At 43.8% G+C, this 9,864-nt stretch overlaps 1 pseudogene; it reads right to left on the bottom strand.

The window, feature by feature from the left end:
* Positions 1 to 9,060: 9,060 nt before the first annotated feature.
* On the bottom strand, positions 9,061 to 9,178 carry LOC124616925 (annotated as a pseudogene).
* Between the last annotated feature and the right edge of the window lie 686 nt (positions 9,179 to 9,864).

Below are 9,864 nucleotides of genomic sequence, written 5' to 3'. Positions count from 1 at the left end.
CTTAGTCGAATTCCTTAAAAAGGCTAGGTCGACACCTTCATTAATTCTGGTCTAATCCAGGTTCGCGGTCAGTCTCTAATGAAGCTATGAACGACAATACGGAAAACCCTAACCTCTCTTCCTATTTTTCTGACTGGCGTCTCGGTACGAAGCTATTCATTTATCAACTTAAAAAAAGAGTAAAATAAGAGAACTCGTTTCTGCTTTTGGCGTTTATGTGAAGTTCTGCGCAAATCTTTTTTGCAGTTGTCTATGTCGCCTACCTAGAAAGGAACACGGGATCTGTTATCATGCCCACGTATGGCAGGAGGAACCTTTTATTAGTGCCCATTCCAAAGATTGCTCTAGTGATTCAATTTGTCTGGTGCTTTTTTTAGACACTGTTCTCTTCATCAAGACCAAATCTGCCTCACTTTCTTTTCATCACATATCTGCACATTTGTCCTTTGAAATAAATTACACTCAACTACTAGTACGTGGCAGAAGTGACGATCTACACAGGAACGCTTCGAGCCGCACTGGCACAACAGCTTAGTTTTTCCTGTGGACCTACGCCTCTGAGCTGCACGACACCTCAAGCAAACCAGTTTCGTGTAAGAACTTACCAAACAAGTGGCATTAAAGCAAATAACACAGCAGTACAATCAGAAATGATCACAGCTTTTTCGAATCAAAGGTAACCATTTTAAGTAGCACTCGGTTTCTCAAAACGCAAGAGAAACACGCAGAATGTCGTCACGGCAGCTCAACTTCTGCATCCTTGACAAGGAGACGCTCACAGATCTATTACAACTGTTCTAGTGTATATGCTTCGTGATTTTCCCTCTAGGCACTTTGATAAATGCTCAAAGAATTTCACACAAAGGTCAAGGCCGGTTCTATAACTCAGCCTTGTCAAGACTAGGTAGACGTCCCAATTCTGAAGACTTCACTGTCGGCAAAAAGTTGACTTCCCATTATTACTCGCTGGATGGTTTCGTCTCAGATGCTAACGAACACTGGGCAATAAATGTCCACCAGAGCACACTGATTAACCTCGAATTTATGATTTTGCAATTGGTACGGGAATCGTCTACAATAATGAGCAACCCTAAATGTAAGCTTACCGAAGCACAACAATGTCTGAGTGACCATTAAATCTGTGGCCAAAGGGAGATGGATAGGTGGCGAGGGGGGGGGGGGGGGGGGGCGCAGCTGGCCGATGGCCGCCATACTTGCCAACGCGTGATACATGCTGGGCCACTGTTACGACAAGGTAAAAATCGCAGCATCGAGATCTCGCGCAGTATCCGCAAGTAATTGTAGGCTCCAATAGTGAGAAGGCGCAGTTAGCTCGAATGTTGGAGGTGGGAGGATATTCTTGGAAGTATCTTGGGTGGTGATATACTGTTCGAAACGACAACATGTTTGTCATTGTCACCCTGAGTTGTGATTTACCTATTACCACTAAGGCCTAACGTCCTCACATAAACTATCAAGCACAGTTAAAATTTCAAAATACAGTTACAGGTCGTATGTCCTTTGTGACATAGAAGAAACGAAGCGGACACTCGTGTTCCAACCTATACATTTCGCTTTTACTACTGTTGTGACTCCATACCGTCCGACGGGAGGTTGTATCCTGCAGAACTGTTAACATTCATTAGACTGTCGGGATTAACGCCACATAAACTTATACTAAACAAAAATACTATTGTCATGTTCATAAGAAACCTGAATTCTAAACAGTAATCAGTCAATGGAGCACGCATGGTTGTAACAAAACTCAATGAATTTACAATTAATCCTCAGCTCATCGTCACCAGTAACACTGCTGTAATATCACGGATGAACTTAACACCATCTGACCCAAGCAAGCCTTTTCAATTGACAAGAAGACAATTCCCTATTAAAATTGCATTACCGATCGCTGTAAACAACTCGCAAAGACCAACGCCTCAAAGAACTGGACTGTGTTTACCAAATCCCGTTTTTACTCACGGACAATTGTATTAATCTACTGAAGGATAATTAACGCAACTGACATATTTGTATCCCTTAAAGAAAATGAAAAACAAAAAGTACACGAAAATTACATTTTTGTGTCAAATATCGGTTACACCGAGGTACTGTAATGCTCTTTAAAGAATTTGTTCAAAGTTATGTGCATGGAAATGTATATACAAGTACCATAAATTCATTTTTAAAGATGTTTTCTCGTCATTCCAGCAACTGCCTTTATGCCAACGACTACACCTACTCCAAATGCATGACATTTTTAAAACAATAGAACTGCGAAAGTTTCACACGGTTCCCGTGATTGTAAGTAGTAAAGGATTACAAAAGGCACAATACACTAAGTGCAAAGATGCGTATGAAACAGTCATTCTTGTATCTATCCACCAACAGCATACGAAGTTTGCACATACGAACGAGGAAGGGTGGTGTGTTATTAAATGACAATAGTCAATAGCTTCAGATCTTAGTCACATCGAGGATCGACTTCAGTTTATTGGTATACTTCATAAAAGTGTTATGCTTTTAAAGAAGATATACCGACTTGTTTTTGTATAGTTTTGAGTTTTTGGAACCCCTATCAAATCGAACTGAAACACTGATAGGGAGGACGCTGCTAGCAAGTGACTGATTTGTGGATACTCAGGAATATCCACTGGACTTACGTAAGAATGCTCTGAACAAAAGAGGGCTTCCCTCTCGCTAACGACATTACGGTAAATATCGAGAAAATGTGTTCTACACAGATTGCAAAACGATTAAATTGCCTCTTACAATATCGTTGCAAGGATGATACTCCTATTGCGTGCATATGAAATATGGACTATCATTTCTCCCCGCAGACTATACGCGGACGCATAATAAATCGAGCGACGCATTAAGCCTAAAATAACCGTCGAAGTATTAGAAAAGAAGCAAAGCTGTTCAGAAGAGTTAGACATACTGGCGGTGGACTAATGGATAGGTGCCATAGATACGGCCACTGCCTTCAGTTACAGGGTGGGAAGAATAAAGCTAGCCCGTAAAATACTAAAAGACTGACGCGGAACTGACCCCTGTTAATGAAGGGGAACACTGCTCATGACATATGTCATATACAATAGATACTATAAAGGCTAAAGTGAATTCAGCCTGTCAGGGCTTATGAACACTAAGAACACGCGCCATTATGCATCAGAAGATCCCCGTTAGTACTTCGAAGAGTCGTTGCGTAATCTCAAGACTGATTTTCTCGCCGTAACACTATCTTGTCGCCACATTGCTCACGCCAACCCGTTTGCTCAGAAACTGTTTAATCCATATGTGGATGGACGTCTGTACTGATATTTTTTAGCAAGACGGAGCATCAGCACTCACCACCTTGGCAGCCTTGTCACGAGTGCGTGAGTGTTCGGCGAGGAGAGAACCACCAGCAGAGGCAGTGCCACTCCCTGGCCACCGCAACCGCCTGTGGGGAAGGCGAGCCAAAGCTTGCGTTTCGTTGGCAGGACACTCAGAAGATGCAACAAGTCCACTAAAGAGACAGCTTACACTACACTCGTTCGTCCTCTGTTAGAATATTGCTGCGCGGTGTGGGATCCTTACCAGGTGGGATTGACGGAGGACATCGAAAGGGTGCAAAAAAGGGCAGCTCGTTTTGTATTATCATGTAATAGGGGAGAGAATGTGGCAGATATGACACGCGAGTTGGGATGGAAGTCATTAAAGCAAAGACTTTTTCGTCGCGGCGAGATCTATTTACGAAATTCCAGTCACCAACTTTCTCTTCCGAATGCGAAAATATTTTGTTGAGCCCAACCTACATAGGTAGGAATGATCATCAGAATAAAATAAGAGAAATCAGAGCTCGAACAGAAAGGTTTAGGTGTTCGTTTTTACCGCGCGCTGTTCGGGAGTGGAATGGTAGAGAGATAGTATGATTGTGGTTCGATGAACCCTCTGACAAACACTTAAATGTGAATTGCAGAGTAATCATGTAAATTTAGATGTAAATCTCTCCCCCGAATTTTGCCTGAGGAGCAAACTGAAGAGTTGGTTGAACTCAAATCATCCTCACACACTGGATGAGCAGAGCGTTGTACACGCTATTGCTGCTATTGCAGTATGTTCGTCAACATTTAATTTCGGCCTCGTTTTATTTGGTTAATCCTTGTACACTACGTGATCAAAAGTACCCGGACACCTATTAGTGGAGATTAACATGGGATGGGTCCACCCTTCGCCTCTATGACGGCTTCAGCTCTGCTCGGGACACATCCAGTGAGGTGTCTGAAAGTCTGTGCAAGAATGGCGGTCCGTTCTTCCTCAAGAGCATAAACGAGAAAAGGTCGTGGTGTTGAAAGCAGGGGTCGGGAGCGAAGCTGACGCTGTAACTCATTCCAAAGGTTTTCAATAAGGTTCAGGTCGGAACTACTGGCCGGCCAGTCCATTTGAGGAATGTTGTTGTCCGCAAACCACCGCCTCATAGATACTGCTGTATGACAGGTTGCATTATAAGACTGATACAATCAATCATCATCTCCGAACTGCTCCTACAGCGTACGCAATACACAAAGCTGTGAAGCGCATTCATATCCTTTTGCATTTAGGGCTTCCTTAAGCGCAATGACTGGACCACGCCCTAACCACGGAAAACACTCCCACACCCCAACACCAGCTTCAATGCTGACACCACGCATGACCACACGTAACGTTCTCCACGCATTCATCAAATCCAAACTCTCCCATCGGATTGGCACAGGGTACAGCGGGTCTCCTCACCCGTGGCGTCGTTCTTTACGGCTCCTCGAGCATCGCTCAGCACTGACGAAGTGTGCGTTGTGAGGAGCTGCTCGGTCGTTGTGCCCCATTCTTTTTTTACTCCCGAAGCACAGTCACTGCGCTAGCTGGACTACTAGTACACGAGACCCGCACGGTCTTAGATTAGCGGTGGTTGGTCCTTCGCATTTCCATTTCACCATAACATCAACAAAAGCTGACTCGGGCAGCTTTAGAAGGCTAGAAGTGTCCCTGATGGACTTGTTACTCAGATGACATCCAGTAACCAGTCAACGTTCGTAGTGACTGAGGTCTCCTGGCCGATCCATTCTGCTGTTACAGCTTCTCTACTAACAACTCAATACTCCCCGCCTCTTTTCACACTGGCGGGTCCAACTACTTTGACAGCTAGTGATCAATTCCGCATAACGTAAGGGAATGCCGTATACTGCTGATCACACAGTGCACATCAGTCACTTAGAGGATAGAGACAACTGCACTCTCAACGCATTGCAGATGACGAAATTATCTCATGGAACTGTTATTCGGGGAAAAAGTGGTGCTACAGTATTGTCAGGGTTAGACAAAATATCAGTCTTGTACAAAAACTGGCGACTCTCTCTAGGTATGAAGATTTATAATACAGACTAATTGGTGAAACGTAAGAATTATAGACTAACTGGTGAAACGAAAGAATTCTTGCGTCCAAAGGTAAAATTAATTAGTTCCTACATCAGAATCAATCATGCCAAATAACAACGTTGAAGAGCCAAAGTATGCTGATATGAAGCGGATGTTGCACAATATCGACTACATGTAAATCAAATTGTACGGTTTAATTCGGCGCGAACAGTCAGAGGCTTGTTCAACAGGAGAGAGTATAACGGAAATGGCAGCAAATATTCGAAGTATCGATGCCTACATCCAGCGGAAACCTAACTCCCAAGAAAAGGTTTCCACGGCGGGACCTATAAGTGCCACATCATCCTAACAATACAAAATTATGATTTTTATTTGGCACAAAACTGTGCAAGAAATAAGTTCAGGACAGATCCAATCACTCGCTTTCAGGAGGTTCCCTTGGTTGTAAAGCATATGCCGGGAGTGATAATCTCCCCCCTCTCCACCGCCCTTCTCTCCAATTATTCCCCAACGGGAACTCTCTGCTCCACTACCAGCGTGCAGTTCTACAACGGGCTGGATATTAGACAGCCTGCTCCACTCCTGGGAGTAGAACCAAAAGTGAAAATAAAGCAATTCTTCTGTCCATGTTTCTCCCGAAAATAGAACAGAAAGAGATATGAATATATATCATGCCTCAGCCGTGCACTTTACGATGACTTGCAGAGTACAATGAGTACTGAAAATTATTCGTTTCAGTTACTTAGAACGGTAGATAACACGAAGGTAAAAGCTTATGGAATACAAAGGATCGCTGTAGTTAATTACATAAGTCAACACCCTAGTTCATTCTACGGCACAGCTGGCAAAAATAGGTACTCTACTTATTCCTCGAAGGTGTCTTTTATTAGAATTTCCGGAAGATGTACTCGAGGGCATTAGACGAAAAATGTATTTACAATACAATGACAGCAGCCCACTTTTGCGCTTTTGTGGGCGATTATCGCGATGTTGGGGATCGCCACTGAGGTCATAAGGCTTCACGTGTGCGGATTTCTTCTTCTACTGTAGCATCATCTCGTGTGTGGAACCATAATTCAATCAGAGAGACCCAGGTATCAAGGACTGCTGCCGCCGTTCGTATTATCATAAACATACAAAACGTCTTCCGACGAACAAGGCAATTTAGTGTTCCCACGTTGTGCTGCGTGCACAGAAGGTGGCAGGTGTGCATCCCAGCACCTGGCGTGAATTACACAACTGTCGAAACTCCCGAACATATTTGTAAATCTTCCAAAGGGCCACAAGCAGATGTCATCGACAATATGTTACTATTCCATATTCAAAGACTGTGAAAATATATGGAAATTTTAAGATGAGAATCTATGAGAATCTGCCTGGATTGTCAAGACATACTTCAGCTTTGGTGACGTGTGCTGAGTGAAAGCTCACCAGAAATTTGCCAAAGAAATCAATGCGAGCAGTTTCTGCGTCAGTGTATACAGGAATGACACACTAGTCCGTCAAGTGTGGTAACACTGGGTTATACACTACACTATATTTTGCGGTGCTGCTTTTCTACAAGCAAATTCACGTAATTTCCAATAAAATTATGCGTATAGTTAATGGATGCTTCCAGTCAACTTCTATCCAACAAGAAGAGGGTGATTTCCGCAAAGATACAAAGGAAGTACCTAATCACAGATCCAGTGTCGCTTTCGTAGGGGAATCAACCACTGTCCTCAAGACTCCGTTCGCATCACAGCTTCTTTAGCAACGACGCTTTTCGTTAAATAGCTAAAATACTTTGAAAATAAAGAGCCGAGAGCCAGTGCCCCATCGTCCCACTAAAGGAAGAACTGTCGCCGAGTTACCACCAGACTTTTTATGTCTGAAACCTCTGAACCGACTTCGCACAAGATTCTCGAGACGCAAGGTGAGTACTGAACGATGGCAAACGCTACGGAAAGAGAAAAAGCTGCGTCTTCACGTGAAGGAATACTTAACCTCGAACAGCTGCCCATATTTAGGAAAATCGAACACCGAACAAATGTTTAGCTGCTAATAATAAACGAGGCGATTACTAATGCCGCCAAAAACTGGAAGGATACTGTGCCATACGACAACGGAAAATAAATAATGTTAACCGGGGAAATTTCAGTATTAGTAACTATAACCTGTGGTGTTCAAGACAATCGAAAATACGGAAACAACTACAACTTTTGTTTCAGAGTTGCTGCTGAACGTAACAGGCTGTATGTGAGATGAAGCGCGGGCTGTCAACCAAACGGTTTACGAACTGGTGAATGACTAATACAGTGTAACATTACTGGGAGCATTACACTGCCGTACCTTTCTACATCTACATATACATGGTGTAATGGGTATAAGTCGTCTTATTTTTATTGGTGACTGAGGTTAGTGTACTGAATAACATTATATCAGTATTTACTTCATTTGTAGACTAAGAATTGCAGCTAACATATTTTTATATTGGTTAGTACGTCCAAGTACACGCAGCAAGAGCAGCAGGAAAGGTGCTGAAGTGCGAATGCGTGGATGCAAAACTGTTAGCCTATACTGAGAAGTGTAGTGTACTTAGTGGTCAGTTGCATCCATGCAGAAATCGTCATGTCGTAAAGTTTGTGACGAGTTTGTGGGAAGACCATTCAACAGAGAGAAAAAACAATCAACAAACTGGTGTACGTACATATTAAGCTAACATATATAAAAATAAACCCGTTACATCCGGCATATCCCGCAAGTCACTGTAGAGCCAAGGGTACCTCGTATTATCGATCTTCTGCCCTCTTCGATGTGGATACTGAGGAAGGGACAAATGACGGTCTATATGCCCCTGTACAGACTCTCATCTCACTTATCTTATTCTCACGATCCCTACACGAGGTACAGAATGGTGGCAAAATAATGGTCACATAGTCTGTCCCGAATACAGGTTCTCTAAATTTACGCACCTGGGTTTAGGGAAAACTATGTCGTCTTACTTCCCAAGGATTCGCATTTAAGTTTCCCGAATACTTCTGTTCCAGTTTTGTATGGGCTATACCGACCCATTATGATGCTAGCAGCGCTTCTCTGAATTCGTTCCATGGATACTGTGGTATTGTACAGAGATCGCGTGCCACATCAAAGTTGGCAACGTGAATCCATAGCACAGACATCAGTGAGTGCTTGCTGCAACTCGCAATAATGTATGGTAGGCGCTCCTGAAGACCACGCCTCCCTCCACGCAACAGCAGCGTCCTCACGTTGAGGTCAATATAATGTTGAGTATGCAACAGGTCAAGATCTGAAGGAGTCAACATCATACTATAGTACCAACATGATAGTTAAAGTTTCTGATGGACTTGTTCATTTAAATCTGGAATACTGTACTGCATGAGAACAGTTTGTAAATCTGTGCATCAGGTGAGGCTTCAATAGCCAATAACAGTTGTAACTTATCAAGCAATCCTGTATCAAAAGCACTCCGTCATCAGGCCACATGTGGCCCACCGGGGCCATCCGACCGCCATATCATCCTCAGCTGAGGATGCGGATAGGAGCAGCATGTGGTCAGCACACCGCTCTCCCGGTCGGTATGATGGTTTTCTTTAACCGGAGCCGCTACTATTCGGTCGAGTCGCTCCTCAATTGGCATCACGAGGCTGAGTGCACCCCGAAAAATGGCAACAGCGCATGGCGGCGCGCATGGTCACCCATCCAAGTGCTGGCCACACCCGACAGCGCTTAACTTCGGTGATCTGACGGGAACCGGTGTATCCACTGCGGTAAGGCCGTTGCCAAAGAACTCTATCAGAGTTAACTAAATCTTCTATTCGTTTATGTAATAAAGTGTGTTCTGGTATGGTGAGCCTTCTCCCAGGGCAATGAAAGGACCCACAGTTGTGATCGGACGAAAATGGTTTCGTCTAGTCACAACAGATATTTGGTGCGTATCAGATGGGCTCTAACCACTTCGACAGCACTCTATAAATGGTCGCACTAGCATCTTATACGCAATTTCCTTTACAGATGCATTGCACTTTCCGAGATCCATAACGGCAAATTTAAGTGAGCCACTCACCTTCCCTAATACCGATGTACTTTAAGGCCACTTGGTCGTCCCATTTCGGATCAGTTTTTAGTATTACCCCTGTGAATACTTGTACGATGTGACATGCTCGAGACGTTCGCGACTACTCTTGTACTGCGATACTTCCGAGTTCTTTCTCTCTGTTGTAGGCTTCATCCATATTTAAGAAATTTTTAACAAGTCTTTCTGGAATTTCTTACGATCGTACAATGAAGATACTTTCTTTCGTACACAACAGCACCATCAGCGAACAAACAGTGCTGCTGGTCCTATTAGTCGGCCGTGGTAGCCGAGCGGTTCGAGGCGCTACAGTCTGGAACCGCGCGACCGCTACGGTCGCAGGTTCGAATCCTGTCTCGGGCATGGATGGATGGATTGTTTGGGGGAAGAGACCA

This window comes from Schistocerca americana, chromosome 5, assembly GCF_021461395.2.
Source record: "Schistocerca americana isolate TAMUIC-IGC-003095 chromosome 5, iqSchAmer2.1, whole genome shotgun sequence".
Classification (NCBI taxonomy): Eukaryota; Metazoa; Arthropoda; class Insecta; order Orthoptera; family Acrididae; genus Schistocerca; species Schistocerca americana.
The sequence above is the reverse complement of the archived record's forward strand: the minus strand, read 5'-3'. Positions and strand labels throughout refer to the sequence as shown.